Here is an 18,373-nt window from a genome sequence, read left to right as displayed (position 1 = left end):
TAAAACAACAACACAACAAAATGGTAATTCCGCGTTCCATGAGATTAAGAATGTGTTTAACACATAATTCCGCGTTCTGTGAGATTAAGAATGTGTTTAACACATAATCGTGGTAAACACCCTGCAGCATATACATGTATCAAATCATCACACTGTGTACCTTAAACTTACACAATGTAATATGTCAATTATATCTCAAGGCTGGGGAGGTATGTCTGCTCTTATTCATTTTTGAAACCTCAGCTTCTTGCACAGTATGTGCCACATAGCAAGCACTGAAAAAAAATTCATTCAGTGAATAATGGAAACAAAGAAAACCTTTCTTCACAAGTTATTAAGACTACATTGTTTAAATCATTCAGTCACTTAAGGGTATGAAAAAAAGAGGAAAAACAACTGAAGTATAAAGCAGAGTAGCCTTCATGGGCATTTAATAAATGATCATGGCAAATCTATAAAGGATGAAAGGTTTGGATTCAGCCAAGAAATGTTAACACTGCATTATAAGATTAAAGAAATCTTATGTCAACCTAGAAACTATAGCAGTAATGGATTTTTTAAACCTTTACACATTCACTTCCCCTTCCTGTAATAACATGTACCTTGATCTTCCCTTGAAGAAAGCAACCCTCCTCCAATGTATGCAAACTTGCTTGGTACCCTGCTCTCTCCTAGCAAAGAGTAAACAATAAACCCAAACCAAGTCAAATCGGTCCCTCTCTGATTCACTCTCTGAGACATCTGACTCAGGAGCAGAGCGGATCACATGAATGGAAAACAATTAGAGAACTATCTAGCTTAATGGAGGCTCCACAAAGACTATCCATTACTTCCTGCCCTCTAGATCCCTGGAGCTGCATTAAGTGCCCGTTCTATCTCGAACTTGGTTTTTCAACCTTTACTTCAAGAAAATGAGCTTATCATTCTGGTATATTTTTTAAGTTAGCAAAAGTTTCTTACCACTTGAACCAAAGAACCCTAAATGAACACATTTCAGCCATGTACAACTAAAATAAGCCTTGAATAACAAAAGTCAAGGTTAACTTCAAATGAATCCACAAAGTGAAACGTGAGACCTGAAAATATAAAACACCATATACACTATAAGAAAAAAAAAAAAAACAATAGCATAATATTCATCTATGTGTTTCTAGCTAGATGTTTTAATTCCATTAATAAGAAAATCATATAAACATCATCATGACCAGGTTTTGGCCACAATGATAAGGAGAAAAAACTGTGTTTAATCAGAAATGTGATCTCTACTTCAATTTTAGTTCGGTCTTACTATCCAAAATGCCTCCTCTGGAATTCTTGCATCTTATTTTCTCATCCCCTATCAAATGAAGGATTTGTGGTCAACTGCATTAGTATTAAGAGGAGAAACATATCTAAAAATATCTATTTGAGTAGCTGACAGTTTCATTTGTCTGACTGATCTTATAATCTATGCAGTCTTTGTGAAGTAAATAACAAGAGTGGAAACAAAGTGTATGACCAATCCTTCTAAGGCCCTAGACCATAATTAACCCATCCTAACAACTTAAAAAAAAAGGGGAGCTATAACTCTACCTCTATCTCATCACCTACCTGGTTTCTAAAATTAAGTTGTGTCAAGTGCAAAGCTTAAAAACATCTTTCAGATGATAACTGTGATTTCCATAGGAAGAAAAAATACACACATATTTCTACCATAGCCTAGGACTTATTACTCACAAGAACAAGTTAATTAAAATGCATAATCAAGGCTCATCAACATTTCCAATATGTGAGAAGTAAAGAAAAAGGATACAGAATAAATAGAAGATAAAATCCCCAACAACAACAACAACAAAAAAATGGCGGGGGGAACCTGGAAGGACCAGAGAGAGAGAGAGAGAGAGAGAGAGAGAGAGAGAAATGAAACAAAACACTGATAAATAAAAATCAATACAAAATTGAATATGTTACATTCATCATTTCTCCTATTATTTTTATTCTAAAGTAAAGCAGTTCAAGAAGAAAAATGAAAGCATCTGGGCACTATTTTGAAACCACAAATAGTATTCATTTTTTTACTTCCATTTACATGTAGTTAAATTAAATGCAATCTGTATCTAACATTTTTCTTCAATTCAACATGTTCCCACTTAGACACACTTAAGTTTTGGCAACTGCCATTAGTGTTTCTCAAATATTCATGCAAAAGACTGCTTTAGGCAAAGCTAAGATGTTTTTGTTAACGAGACAGGAGAGGGAGAAAAAGAAACATGATTTTAAAGTAACTGAAAAGTGTTACAATTTCATTTCCCAACTGATTTCCCAACTGATTTCAGATTTGGTATTTAAACACTTGGCTTCTTGCACATGCTTTTGCTATTGCAGACCCTATTTACTGACCTTATCCAAAATCATATAGATATACCATTGAAACCTAGTGTTGCTTACTACCAATGATTTTGAGGAAAAGGAAAGAACATCAACTGCTAATTCTTCCTCACCAGCTGAAAGTACTTAGCATCTTCCTTAATACAAACAGTATCTGCCCCAGAAAATATCAAGCACAAAAGCCCTGTTGGTGGCAACATTTTGAAAACATAAACCAACAAAAACAAGTAAATGAAAACAAAAATCACCATGTACACAAACAGAAGCAGTGAGGGCAAAAGAGTTTTTTTCTATTTTCAAAATGATTCTGGGTTAGGGGATTTATACTACCTCCAAAATTTACTATAAAAAATAAAGCAAAAGAGTGTGATATTGGCATACCATAATTTACCAGTGGAACAGAACAGAAAGTCCAGAAATGGCCACACATCCATGGTCAATTAATTTGTAACAGAAGTGCCAAGGAAACCCAATAAAAAGGAAAATATTTTAAATAAAAATCTCATTAAAAGAGAGAAAAAAATAAACCTGACTTGCACTAAAACACAAAAATTAACCCAAAATAAATCACAGACCTAAATATAAAAGCCAACATAAATATTTCAATATAAAACTTTAAGAATAAAATAGAGAAAATCTTCACAAATTTGGGGTAGGCAAAAATTTCTTAGGAGACTAAAAAACACAAGTCATAAAAGAAAAAACTGGTATGCTAGATTCCATAAAAATTAAAAGCTTCTCTTCAAAAACAGAGTTAAGAAAATGAAAAGGTAAGTCACAGATAAAATATACACAATACATACATTTGACAAAGAACTAGGATCCAGACCATAAGAAGAACTTTTAAAAGTCAATAAGAAAAAAAGCAAAAGTTTTTAAATAGACAAAAGATTTAAACAATAAATAAGACAAATGACCAACAAACAAAAAGATGCTCAATGTAAAATGCAAATGAAAAACCACAATGAGATACTACTACACAACCACTAGAAACACTAAAATGTTTTAAACTGTTGATGAGGAGGAACAACTGAACTCTCATACACTGTTGGTGGAAATGGAAAACAGTAGAACCATTTCCTAGGTATTTACCCAAGAGAAATGGAAATATGTCTGCTCAAAGACTTGCACAAGGATTTTTCATAGCAGTCTTTTTAAAGATTTTATTTACTTGAGAGAGGTAGAGAGCTCCCAAGTGCACGCACGGGGGGGGGGGGGGGAGCAGGCTCTCCCCGCTGAGCAGTAAGTCTGATGCAGGACTCAATCCCAGGACTCTGGGATCCTGACTTGAGCCGAAGGCAGACTTAACTGAGCCACCCAGGTGCTCCTCATAGCATTTTCATTTGTAATAGCCAAGTCAAATTATCTACCAATAGGCGAATGAACAAACAAATTGCAGTACATTCATACAACAGAATACTATCCAGCAATAAAAAGGAACAATCTCAAAAACGTTCTGAGCAAAAGAAGCCATATAAGAGTACATATTCTATGATTTCATTTACATGAAATTCTAAAACAGACAAAAAACAATGTGTAGTGTATAGAACTCAGATCAGCTGTTGCCTGAAGAGCTGGGAAAGTGGGGAGCGTGGAGATGGGGAAATATTAAGTGGGAAAAGGGCACAAGCGATTTTGGGGACTAATGAAAATGTTCTATATCTTGATGGTAGTGATAGTTACAGGGGCGTATGCATTTGTCAAAATGCATCACATTATATACATAAAATGGGTGCATTTTATTCTATGCAAATTATATCAAAATAGTGTTTGGTTTGGGTTTTTTCTTTTAAGTGCTGTTGGTAGCTTAAGTGATAGCAAGAAAGGAAAGACTACAGAGATAAGGCAGAATGACACTGTTAAAAGCAACTTTTTTAAATGATAGGAAAAGCTCAAATTCTAGCATAGCTAAAACCAGGAATGTAATGGAATTTATTTAATTTCAATGTAAAATGAGCATAATTCACAGGATAGCTGCGAAAATTAAACGAGATAGTTAACACTGTACCTGGTATATCACAGAAACAGATTGGTTGACTCCGTATCTATCCATGTTGTTAAGGTAAAACCAAGAAAATAAGTAACAGTTACATGGATTAAATCATAAAAAAACTTGTAGAGGAAATAATTTTAGATGTCAATTTTAAAAGGAAATGGATGAAAAGGAAGGAGGGCATTGCCGGTCGAGGGAATGGTAATATGCAGAAGAACAGAGGCGAGGCGGCAAGAAGCAAGTCGCATGTAGGAGATGGAAAAATTAGCATGCCTATGGCAGCAAGTCCATATACGGGAATAACAAAAAAAGCAGGGTAATCTTCCCATCTGATATAAATATTCATTTAAATTTTACAGTAGGATCCAGAATAGTAACTTTATCCAGTTGATGCTATGACACAACATAAATAAACTCAACTTCACAAGGAAAATAAATTCAACTATTTAAAATAAGAAAAAAAAATTTGTCTTTCTGTTGGAAAAATATGAATGATTACAATCATCAACTTCAGTCTCTTGGAGGTTAGCCATAGTTCTCTCCCTAAAGAAAAAATTATTAAAATATAAATATAGCAAAGCAACATATGGACTTGCTGTGCAGCTGTCATTGCACTCCTAAAATTATGAAAGCTACACTTTCCACAATCTAAAATCTGTAAGTGATCACTTTGAAAAACAAGATATAAAAAAATCTCCTCAAAAGAACTAATCAGCTACAACAAAAATTATCTCATGGCATGCTACTTAATGTCAGAATGCTAGAGTTATATTCCAAGAGACCTGAAGTGACCAAGATCAGGATTCTTGAGCACTTAACATAATTCTGACATGTTATTACATGTATGCATTTAAGTGTGTTTAATAAAAAGAATGCAGGGTTAGCATTCTTGCAGCATTCAAACTAACTTAAATCCTTAAGATTTTACATATTCAGCAGAGTAACTCCTTTCTATATTTTATACATAAAACACTTAAGTGTCATTTCAGGTTTTAATTCTGGGAAGAGACAGCCAAGATCGCTAGTAATAACTTAGGCTAATTTAGTTCCCAGAATGAGAGAAATGTACAGAAATGTAGAAAAAGAATGAGATGCACAAAAAAGGAAATATAAAAGGGCAATACTACTGACCTTTGAACAAAGTAGCAGCAGTATAGCTATGGCGAGGACAACAAAGCTACAAGATTAAATTAACTCAAGTCTCTTTGTTGAGGAAGGATGTAATGTAGTGACAATGAACTAACACAAGATTTCATCTGCTCCATTTACACCAAGCAATACCCAGTTAGAGGCTTTGGCTCAAAGTAGAACATGTAGAGACTAAAGAATGAACTTATCTACTTTTGCTTTCTTGGGCCCACGATATATACATCAATGTAATACGTGAAATAATTATGAATGCATAAAAAATTATTAATGTGCTATATCATCCAGAATCATGATTTTCCCTTTAAAATTTCTTTTGATGATTATATTTTATACTCTAAAATACCTTTTAAAGTATTTCATATATACATACACACACACTAAAAAAAGGAAGTTACTATTTTAAGAAACAAATTTTTAAAAAAGTTTTTAATAATAAGATTGGCAATAAAATATTAGTTAAGACCCGCCACTGTTTGGGATGCCTGGGTGGCTCAGTGGGTTAAGCATCCGCCTTCAGCTCAGGTCGTAATTGGGGGGGGGGTGGAGCCCCACATCGGATTCCCTGCTCAGCGGGGAGTCTGCTTCTCCCCCTGCCCCTCACCCTGCAGTCGTGCTCTTTCACTCTCTTTCTCAAATAAATAATTATATTAAAAAAAATAAAAGACCTGCCACTGTTTTTCTGTTTTTGTTTCTTTGTTGAAAGATTTTAGGAGGCTGATACTGCTAAAAAATATTCCTTTTAAAATGAGGATTGTAAAACTTTTTAAGTCAAGCACCTTCAAAATGACTAAAGGGATGACAATCAACATGAGAACAGTCTCTTTTAGTGTACTGCAAAGGCTTTATCACTGTAAATAAACATTTTATGTAGGGGTGGGAAATTTGCCCATGTTGCATCTGCATTACTCAGATTAAAGATTTGAGGAGGAGGTTCAAAGTTTAAAAGAATAAGAAAGTCTCTTATAAAAACCCCTAAAAGCTACTATTAGATAAGTGGAAGGGGAATAAAAGTAGCCTGATTCTCTTGCTAACGGTGTGAAGTATCTTTTTGGTTATTCATCGTAGAAACATGCCACCCAACAACCAGCTATATAGAAAAAAGAATACACACAATAAAAAGTAAAATTAAATTAAAGCTCTCCCTGGGCAAGCTACTGCTGGAGTCACTAGTTTTCTCAATGATTCTTCTTCATACCTTTTTGTGGTTTTGCCTTACTAAAATCCTATTTGAGAGGGAAAAAAAAACCTTAAATTTTAAAAAAGAATTTAAGCAAAAAAATCAAATAAAATGGGCAGAGAAATTTAAAATATATAAAAGTAACAAGAAATATTAGAAAAATAAAAGCTAAAGATTAGGAATAAGAGTACATAAAATGTTAGTGGACACACTATGGACAAAAAAGATGAAAGCAACAAAAGACAGGTAAAAACTAAAGGGAAATAAAATCAGCAACTTAAGACACTGAGAGCAGAGAAACAAAAACTATCTTTTAATCAATATAATATTAATAATAAGAACATAACAATGCTAATTCAAGAGCTGAACACCTTCACTCAAAGATTCTTTAAACTAAGTGGGGGTGGCTCAGTTGCTTGAGCATCCAACTCTTGGTTTCAGTTCAGGGTGTGGAATCGAGCCCTATGTCAAGCTCCACGCTCAGTGGGAAGTCTACTGGAGATTCTCTCTCTCTGCCCCTCCGCACCCCCTTCAAAACTAAATAAATCTTAAAAAAAAAAAAAAAAACAAAAACGGGGGAGGGATGCCTGGGTGGCTCAGTCAGTTAAGCATCTGCCGCCTTCAGCTCAGGTCATGATCCCAGAGTCCTGGGATCAAGTCTCACATCCGGCTCTTTGCTCAGCAGGAAGCCTGCTTCTCCCTCTGCCTACTGCTCCCCCTGCTTGTGCATGCTCTCTCTCTCTGACAAATAAAATCTTAAAAAAAAAAAATTCTTTAAACAAAGACTTCTTTGCCTTCTCAATGTTTCCTGAAAACTTAACACAGCTCCTAGCCTCATACCAATGACTCCTATTCCTAGTACCCTGGCTTTTATAAAACACTTAAGTGAGAAGGTGACACAATTCCTTAAAAAATGCTGTGCAGTAAGCATGACGACTGGATGCTCACACCATTGTGTGACATGTGCCTCCCTCAAACCTTGTTACCACCTCAGCACATTACCCATCTGATGTGGGGAAAAAAGTACTGAGCAGGCCGTAAGTCCCATTTGTCTTATCTGCCATTAGTACTCAGGGGGTACAACCAAACCCTGACCCACCTACATCCCACACCCCCCAAAAAAGTGATATAAATTTTTAGTGCAAAAACGTAATCAGTTCTGAGAAAGCCTTTTTGTTTCTGTTCTGCTTTGGTCAGCGCTACCCTAAAAGCATCAGGTATGCCTACTAAGTACACTGGTAAATGATGGGATATTATTTTTTTTAATCTTGTTTCTAATATGCTTCCTCCCTGAACTACTATATTTTTAACTTGGCAAGAACTTCTCCCATGAGGCGTTCACAGGTGGGTTAAGATAATCACTTTTCATATAAAATTGAAGGAAATGTCTGCCCTTTGAAATCCTAGCATTCCTAAACAAATTTTAGAGCTATTAGAAACCTTCAAGTCAACCACTCACCATCTCTAAATTTTACAGATGAAGAAACTAAAAACAGAAGGGCTAAGTAACTCGCCCAAGATCATGAAGCCAAAAGAAACCAGAATGCAAGTCTCTAAAGTCCTGGACTAACATTCTAAGAACAAAATATGAAGTCAATGGAAGGAATTATTAGAATTTAGCCTTTTAGATTTAAGATGTACATGGTTTTAAAAAAAGAAAAAGAGGGGCACCTGGGTGGCTCAGTCATTAAGCGTCTGCCTTCGGCTCAGGGCGTGATCCCGGAGTCGTGGGGCAAGCCCCACATCAGGCTTCTCCGCTGGGAGCCTGCTTCTTCCTCTCCCACTCCCCCTACCTATGTTCCCTTTCTAGCTGGCTGTCTCTCTCTGTCATATAAATAAATAAAATCTTAAAAAAAAAAAAAGTAAAGAAAAAGAAAAACCTGCAGAATAGTATAATACTAGTTCTTTTCTTTTTTTGAAAGAATTAAACATACAAGTATCCATACAGGCAGGGCATGGGGAGTAGGGAGTAAGACAGTCTAGAAGAATACCAAACTGCTAATAAATGGCTATTTTGAACATAAACTGTGGTCTAGTAGCAGCAGAAACTAACTTTATGAGTGTCTGTAGCTGCTGAATTTTATAGTCAACACATGTTGATGTAATAACCTAATTTTTTCATTAAAAAAAAAAAAATTAGTGTGCCTGGCTGGCTCATTTGGTAGAGCATGAGACTCCTGTCTCAGGATTTTGAGTCGGGCTGGGCATGGAGCCTACCTAAAATTTTAAAAAATGAATAAAAAATTTAGACATACAAATACATAATTCACCCTGAAAAGAAAATGCATCTCGAAAGGGTTTAAGTCTCAGTCTCCCTCTCTCTCTGTCTCTCCTCCATCCCACTGCTGTATGTTAGTGTATGTGCACAACATGCATGCTCTCACACACACACACACACACACACACACACACACACACACACATTCACTCCGAAGATATGACTATGCAATTGGGGTTCACCTTCAAATCATCTTAATTTGTCTTCACATTAAATGTGGTCTTCCCCTAAGAATAGCATAACATTAATAGTTAAGGTAATTTAAGTAAAAGACTGAATTACAAAATTCATTTAAAGACATTTTCCTTGAGATACACAGAAGTAATAAAAAGTGAATTTATTTGTAATGAGTAAGAGTACTTGTAATTTAAAAATTATTTTTATATAAATGCATACTGCTAAAGTGGTTTTAATCATGTTAAAAAACATCATTCTTGGTAGGCTAAACATCCTCCCCATGCCCCCATACCCCACATAGTTTAACTATTATTTTACTATGGTATTCCTCACAAGATGGTAAAGACAATGATAAGCTTGAGCTCATTCCTCTATGTAAATTATGAATTTCAGAATCGGTAAGTCCAAACAAAGATATTTTATTACAGAGTTCTCCACAGACTCTTGTGCTGTCCCTCAAGGTTATTTACGGTGTCCCTCAAAGTTATTTTTTATTTCCCATAATTATGGAATATTAAATATCTGTCCAAAGAGTAAGGGATGTCTTAAATGAGTAAATTGTATTTCCTTCACTCCTCTCCCCATTTCTTTTTCAACCTGTTGACACTGGTGACCACCCTTGTAATTCCACTACAACTATACAAAGATCATTTATTGACAAATTTAATGCTTAATTTGCCATACCCTTATCCGAAGACTCTCCTGACCTTCTAGTCCCCCTAATCAATCCTTTTGTGGTTCTTTCACTAGCTCCTTTCACTCTGTCCGGGACTAAAGTGTCTCAGGGTTTCATTCTATTGGAGCCTCTCCCTCACTTTCAACTACCACTCCCACGCAGTAGCTCCCTATCCATATTACCACCCTAGAACTCTCCCCTACATTCAAAGCTACATATCTAACGACACCTGCAGAAGTTGAAAAACTTTTAGGATGCATCAGAACCATTTAGAGGGCTTGCTCAAAAAACAGATTTCTGAGCCCCACCTCCAAAATTTTTGATTCAGTGGGTCTGAGCAGAAACCTAAGAATCTGCATTTCTAATTAGTTCCCAGGTGACACACACTTTGAGAACCACTGGCCTACATGATTCTCCCTTAGATAAATTACAGACACCTTAATTTCAACACAACCTAATGGGTCTCCCAGCATCCTGCCTGGCTGCCTCCAAACCATTCTTTACACAGCATCCAGAGTGATCATTCTAATCCTGATCATTTCATGATCCTTTGTTTAAAATATTCTAATGGTTTCCTAAGGATCTTGAGACAAAAATCAAAATCCTTAACATGATCTATCAAGCCTTACATGACCCATCAAGCCTTACATGACCCAACCTTTGCCTACTGCACCACACTGTTATCATTCCTTTTTTTTTTAACACCCCAGCCACAGTGGACTCTTTCAGTTCCTAGCAAAAGCCAAGTTCCTTGCTGTTCCAGGATATTTAAACAAGATGTTCTGCCAGAAATATTCTTTTTTTCCTCAGCTCAAGTCATCTTCCTTGGCTCCCCTCCCCCACTAGGTCAGCAAATTCTTACACCGCCCTGCATTTCTTGCTTTTAGCACTCTCCACATGGTAATTACACAGTGAATTGTGCAATTAGTTTACTATCTATTCCACACCTTCCCACACATACAAGCTAAAAGAGGTCACATGTCTATCCAGTTCCCACTGAATTTTTAGCCCCTTGCACAGTGACCTGCACTGAAATATCTGTTGAATTAATGGTCTTATAACATTATTTTGAAACCCCAAAAGGAAAAGTATTATTAAAAAAGGATTAGAAGCCTTTTTTTTTTTTTACTATCCTCTAATACCTACAAATGATGAAGCTTCATTAAACTCCACTATCTGGGAGTTTAAAATCAAGAAAAATAATACCTTCAAAAGGTAAAATGAAATCTTCCACAAGTTTCTGTGCAGCCAGATATATAAATTACTCTTTATTAACTGCACTAATAAAGTATTAATATCTAAAAGTTATTCACTAATATATAAGTATACAAGGCAGCCTAAGATAATTTTTGCACAAAAATTAATTTACATGTAAACTTGCATCAGAGTATATTCAGGCTTAGCAAGAGAAGTAGTTTTAGTTCATGCCAAGAAGTGGGATGGGGTAGCTGTCTAGAATTAAACCCATATGTGGATTACCACAAATTACACAATATTAATATAACCAAGAATTAAATTACCATGCAAACAAATGTTCTATAGATTCTCATCTCCTTTAAAATGGAAAGAGTATCTGCTGTCTATAATTCATTCATCAACTCTTCTTCTCTAAAGTGCATGCTAAGCAAGCACAGCACTAACCTAAGTGGCATATAGAACAGGTGTAACCATCTTAAGATGTAACTTTAATATACTAGAATTTATAGCCAAATAAAGGTTAAACTCCATTCAGAGTAGTCATTTTTAGAGGCTATTTCAAGTTGTCATCACACAAAACAATTTTGGGACTGGTCTTCTCTAATTACTTCCTTAACCACCTTACAAGTGACATTAGGATAACAGGTTTCATTTCTTTGGTCTACTTATTTTTAATTAAAAATGGCATTCCTCATTTTGAATGCTAATTTTATGTTTGAGACTTGGTTCAGAATGACTTCCCACTTTTTCCACAGATCAAATCCATTCTCAAAAGATCTCATTTGCCACCACAGAATGTAGATTAAAAGAAGAAGGCAGCACCTGGGTGGCTCAGTCAGTTAAGCATCCAACTCTTTAATTTCCACTAGGGTCATGATCTTAGGGTTGTGAGATCGAGCCTCACACTAGGCTCCACGCTAGCTGTTTAAGATTCTCTCTCTCTACCTGCCTCTCAAAAAAAAAAAAAAGAATGATGCTGAGGAAAGAACAGTTCCAAAAGTGTTTTTGAACAACAGTGACATTGCTGAAGTAAATTCAAGATAACTTTGAACACATCAATCATCTCTTGGACAAATAAATTCTACTATATTTATTTAAAAATTGGTCCCATTTCCACTTTGGGCACAATTCATGGATCGGCCTGATCCATGACTTCTGGTTTTCCTAAATAATAGATGCAGTAAAGCATAAGCACATTTACTATAAACTAAAAGATTAAGAAATGAAACAAGTTTCAGGAATAAAATCCAGTGGTGTACTGTAACATGGCTTGTGGAGGTAATATGGCATATTAAATAGAATATGAATATAAAATGAGATAGGCCAAGGTTCAACTTCTTACTTGGCCCCTTAGTAGCTACATGATTGAGCGTGCTATTTGAACATGAAGTCTGTACAACATGAATGATACCATAGGTAAAATGGTAATAATGCCATCTATTTCAGAGCTATTATAAGGATATTACATAGTATATTGTCCGATTGGAATTCCAGCCCCTGACATCTTCAAGGAATCCTCAAAAGAAACTAAGAGGCTATGTATTCCAAGCTCTCCATTTTACTAAGACCCACGACTTAAGTGGTTTGCCAAGGTCACACAGTTACTTCACAGGAAAGACAATACCTTTGGCAGGTTTCTTATTCTCCCAGAGCATCTGTTTACTAAATCAGTTAGTGTTTGTAATGTTAATGTGGCTCAAGCCCGTGACAGAGGGTCTCAAAGAGGGTTTCTTAGACAGTAATAAGTCAAGACCACTTAAGGGCAGTGCTTACAATTATGATACTGGCAATCACATATTAATAATTTAGTCCTATGTATTAAATGTCTCTCTTGGATTTTGTCTTTTTTCTTAAAGTTAGGTATTCTAAATTACAGCTAAAACTACCTGATTATGCATAAATTTTCAGTTTTCTTGAAAGGTTCTTTTCTAAGGAAAGTATGCACCTTGTCTTAAATCAAGATTCTAGGAAAAAAATAAATGTGTTTCTCATTTTTTAAGTATGGTAACCGGTTATAATAAACCAAAGAGTTACGTAGCTTCCGAAAAGTAAAATTAATGCTCATACTTAAGCTAAGAGTTCTTTATCAAGGATCAAAGCTTAAAATGCAAGATCTAAAATTAACTCAAGATGATCTCAAAAAATTTTATTATTGACTTTCTTATATTCAATCCCAAAAACAGCTTCTTCATATTTGATACAGACTAAGAATGGCTTTCTATCTTGGACATGAAAGAGCAAATGAGTATCTGAGTGCCAAACTCTGGCCTAGATGCTCCTGGGTTTTGAATTCTAGGTATAAATTACCACAACCAAAGTACTCATCATCTTTAATTTATCATGTAAGTAACCAAGACACATAATTACACTTCTGCATGCCAATTCAAAAAGGATCTATGAGAACCAACACAATTTTAATACTTTAAGAATGACTACCAAAAACGTGAAACTATGGAGATAACTCTCATATTAAAATCCTGTCCCAGAAAGAAAACTGATCATTATGACAATGAAAAAATTCTTGAGAATTCTTAAAAAACATATTTTCTGAATTTAATTAAAATCATAATTTGCCTCATAGCCACAAAATGTATCACTGATTAATTTCAACTTTTGAGTTTGAAAAGGCTAATTACTACTACCATGAATTAAGAGAACAAAAGAAATGAAACTTTACTCATTAAAATACTAAATATGTTAAGTAATCAACCTTTTAAAGGAATCTCTATTTTTCCTGAGGAATTTTTTGTCAATAATGACAGCGTATTATTTTTTCTTTAATTCCTACATCGTAATGATAAATTCTTGGGAAAATGAAAATATAGAAACCATAATTTTCCAAACAACCAATCCTTTGAAAATAGTCAAATATTATCTATATAATGCTAAAGATTATACTTTAAAATTTCAGGAACAGTAAGAAAAAGTACCAAAACTATAAACATAATCAAATAATAAAGGATACTGTAATGAGCGAATTAAGAAGGAAATTAACGATGACAACAGATATCTGGAAGGAAAAATGTTAAGGATACGTGAAAAGGGTAAAGCAAGAGACCTAAGGAAAGGCAACCGCTACCTAATCTAATCTCTGAATTCTAAAAATAAAGAGTTTCACAGAATGTAAAAGAAATTCACAAAATAACCAGTAAATAGATACCCATTGCATTAGGGAATACTTACAACACTGACTTCCTCTATATTAGTCAAATAAAGAAACTGCACAAGAGCCTATTTATTTTCTAAACTATTTTAAATTTCAATTAAGTATTTACTATGAAGGTCCTATAATATCTTATACAATCAGGCAAAATCTGGGGGTTTAACAAGCCTTCCGAACACAACCCTTCTGACAAGATTTCAACTGCAAAGTACTCAGCATTTCTTAAATCTGGATTGTAAAAACTTCTGATTGCAGGAGAATTATAACTCTAATCATAGACACACATTCGGGCAGTAGAAACCAGAGCTATAGAAGAAAGAATTACAAAGTCTCATGAGAAAAGACTTAAAAAGATTAATGGGGAAATGCAGCAATACCACAGAAGAGAGAAGAAAAAAACAGATGAATTTAAACTTATTTGCCCAGGATAATTTACAATCAATGTGGTACCTAAAGATTCAGGAAAGGAGAATGGAAAATAAAAAAGAGAACAGGTTAAAGAAATTTTATAAGAATGCTGTGAAATTTTTATGAATATAAAATGAAAGGAGGAGATGAAAACTAAGGCCTTGGATGAACTAGCTAGGCAATTTAAATTCGACAAAGTACCAGAGATTATAAGGTAGAAGAAAAATACAGAAAAATATGAATAACTACTGAACCAAAGTAGCTATAACAATTAAGGCAGAGAAGTAAATAAAAAAGAATAATACTTCACCTATCTGGACACAGTTAAGAAACAGAAAATAAGATATAATAATAATAAAAATATCGCAAAAGCCATGTGATAAAGCTAATAGGCCATTCTCTAGAGCAAAGTCACTATTTTATGCACAATTCTAAATGGTCTTACTCAGTTTCCAAATACCAAAGTAGAAATGGCAAGAGAATCATAATGACATATGCAAATTGGGGTACATGGCAACAGAAGAGGAATCAGAAAAACTAAGAGGCAAACAAGAATTCAAAAAGAGTACAAGTTTTAGGACCAACAGGCATAAAGATATAAACACCCATATAAATCAGTAATTAAGAAACACGACTGTATTTTGACAGTATCATGATAATTCCTATGAATATGCCTGCTTTAAACAGTTCAAAAAAATAAATTTAAAAAATTTAAAAAATAGTTCAATAGTTCTATATAACTTATGTTTAAGAAGCAGCTAAAAAAGGACTCTAATAAAAAATGGTAGACTAAATATAAATTTTCCCTCCAGTTATTCCAACTATCCCATTGAAATAAAAACAATCCATACCGGGGGGGGGGGGGACCCTAAGAGCAAATAAATTTAAAATTGGAGACTGGGGTACAATGTGTATATGTGAATGTATATGTGTGTGTGTAGATAGATAGATAGATAGATAGGTAGATGGACAGATACAGACAGACAGACAGACAAACAAGCAGAGAAAACTACACCCTTCTTATACCCTAATAAGTGATGCAAAAAGGTGGGAACCCATATGTCTGACAGGACCCCAGAGAGGCATGTTTGCAAACTAAATGATACAGCAAAGGGTGAAAATGGTAGGGCCAAAACCAGTATTAAATATTACTTGACTGTATAAGAACAACTACATTTCCCATCCCCTATCTCCATCTCCAGGCAACACCTAAAAAACTGACATTTACCCCCAGGCAAAAAGATACTCTGCTTTTCTCTAAAATAAATGAATGACTAGAAGACTAAAATGAGGATGCTGGCAAAGTAATAAACCCTTTTCATCTGGCATTTTAGAGGACCCACAGTCTGAAGCTAGCTCCTTTCCCTTTTACCCTAAAATAATGTTTGCCAATAGACAGGCCCTACCTACCCTGTACTGTCTAGACCCTTAAGTGCTGTGGCTGGAATTCCTATTCAAATGAAAAACTAGTAGAGAAAACAGTCCAAGGAACAGGGTGGGAGAGGGGAGACCCAGACCAGAAACCTAGTCCTTTCTGAAACATGAATGGACAACCAGGAAACATCAGGCATATTAAGGAAAACTAAGCATGAAAATTAAGAATTACAAAAACAAACATAGAAAGTGGCCAGAGTGGAAAAACAGATAGTTAAGGAAACACTTTTTTTTTTCTTTTAAGATTTTATTTACTTATTTGTCAGAGAGAGAGAGAGCACACACACAAACTGCGGGAGCAGCAGGCAGAGAGAGAAGCAGGCCCCTCGCTGAGCAAGGAACCTGATGTGGCACTCAATCTCAGTACCCTAGATCATGACCTGAGCCGAAGGCAGCCGCTTAACTGCCTGAGCCACCCAAGCATCCCCACATCTTTTAAAAATCTATTGTACATATTCTTTTTTTAAAAATTTTTTATTGTTAGTCACCACACAGTACATCATTAGTTTTTGATGTAGTGTTCCATGATTCATTGTTTGCATAGAACACCCAGTGCACCATGCAGTATGTGCCTTCCTTAATACCCATCACTGGGCTAGTCCATCCCCCCCCCCCAAAACCCTCAGTTTGTTTCCCAGAGTCCACAGTCTCTCGTGGTTCATTCCCCCTTCTGTTTACCCCCCTTCATTCTTCCCTTCCTTCTCCTACCGATCTCCCTGCTATTCGTTATGTTCAACAAATGAGTGAAACCGTATGATAATTGTCTTTCTCTGCTTGACTTATTTCACTTAGCATAATCTCCTCCAGTCCCGTCCATGTTGCTCCAAATGCTGGGTAATCGTTCTTTCTGATGGCTGAGTAACATTCCATTGTATATACGGACCACATCATCTTTATCCATTCGTCTGTTGAAGGGCATCTCGGCTCCTTCCACAGTTTAGCTATTGTGGACAATGCTGCTATGAACACTGGGGTGCATATGGCCCTTCTCTTCACTACATCTGTATCTTTGGGGTAACTACCCAGTAGTGCAATTGCTGGGTCCTAGGGTAGCTCTATTTTTAACTTTTTGAGGGACCCCCATACTGTTTTCCAAAGTGGCTGTACCATCTTGCATTCCACCAACAGTGTAAGAGGGTTCCCCTTTCTCTGCATCCTCTCCAACATTTGTTTCTTGCCTTGTCAAATTTTGCCATTCTAACTGGCGTAAGGTGGTATCTCAGTGTGGTTTTGATTTGAATTTCCCTGATGGCTAATGATTTTGAACATTTTTTCATGTGTCTGTTAGCCATTTGTATGTCTTCATTAGAAGAGTGTCTGTTCATATCTTCTGCCCATTTTTTGATTTGTTTATTTGTTTCTCGTGTATTGAGTTTGAGAAGTTCTTTATAGATCTTGGATACCAGCCTTTTATCTGTAGTTTCATTTGCAAATATCTTCTCCCATTCCGTGGGCTGCCTCTGTTTTGTTGACTGTTTCCTTTGCTATGCAAACTTTTTGTCCTGATGAGGTCCCAAAAGTTGATTTTTTTTCTTTTGTTTCCCTTGCCTTTGGAGACGTGTCATGAAAGAAGGTGCTGTGGCCGATGTCAAAGAAGTTACAGCCTGTGTTCTCCTCTATGATTTTGATGGATTCCTGTCTCACATCGAGGTCTTTCATCCATTTGGAGTTTATCTTTGTGTATGGTGTGAGAGAGTGGTCAAGTTTCATTCTTCTATATATAGCTGTCCAATTTTCCCAGCACCATTTATTGAAGAGACTGTCTTTTTTCCACTGGATGTTTTTTCCTGCTTTGTCAAAGATTAGTTGACCATGAAGTCGAGGGTCCATTTCTGGAGTCTCTATTCTGTTACAATGGTCTACATGTCTGTTTTTCTGCCAGTACCATGCTGTCTTGGTGATCACAGCTTTGTAGTATAGCTTGAAATCAGGCGTGATGTCCCCAGCTTTGTTTTTCTTTTTCAACATTTCCTTGGCGATTCGGGGTCTTTTCCGGTTCCACACAAATTTTAGGATTGTTTGTTCCAGCTCTTTGAAAAATGTCATTGGTACTTTGATCAGGATGGTGTTGAAAGTGTAGATTGCTCTGGGTAGCATAAACATTTTAACTATGTTTATTCTTCTGATCCATGAGCATGGAATGTTTTTCCATCTTTTTGTGTCTTCTTCAATGTCTTTTATCAGTGTTCTGTAGTTTCTAGAGTATAGATCCTTTACCTCTCTGGTTAAGTTTATTCCGAGATACCTTATGGTTTTTGGTGCTATTGTAAATGGAATCAATTCCCTACTTCTCTTTCTTCGTGTATAGAAAAGCAACTGATTTCTGAGCATTGATTTTGTATCCTGCCACATTA

At 35.6% G+C, this 18,373-nt stretch overlaps 1 protein-coding gene and 1 non-coding gene across 4 annotated transcripts in view; one reads left to right on the top strand and one right to left on the bottom strand.

Moving 5' to 3' along the window:
- Nucleotides 1-18,373, bottom strand: part of OSBPL8 (oxysterol binding protein like 8) — a 157,770-nt gene that overhangs the window by 130,137 nt on the left and 9,260 nt on the right. The window lies entirely within an intron of this gene.
- Nucleotides 7,600-7,698, top strand: LOC123801239 (small nucleolar RNA U13). The gene has a single exon (XR_006782166.1). It is a non-coding gene; the product is annotated as a small nucleolar RNA U13 (small nucleolar RNA).

Source organism: Ursus americanus, chromosome 17 (genome assembly GCF_024610735.1).
Source record: "Ursus americanus isolate L20-20 chromosome 17, mUrsAme1.1.p, whole genome shotgun sequence".
Lineage (NCBI taxonomy): Eukaryota > Metazoa > Chordata > Mammalia > Carnivora > Ursidae > Ursus > Ursus americanus.
This window is presented reverse-complemented; position numbering and strand designations above follow the sequence as displayed.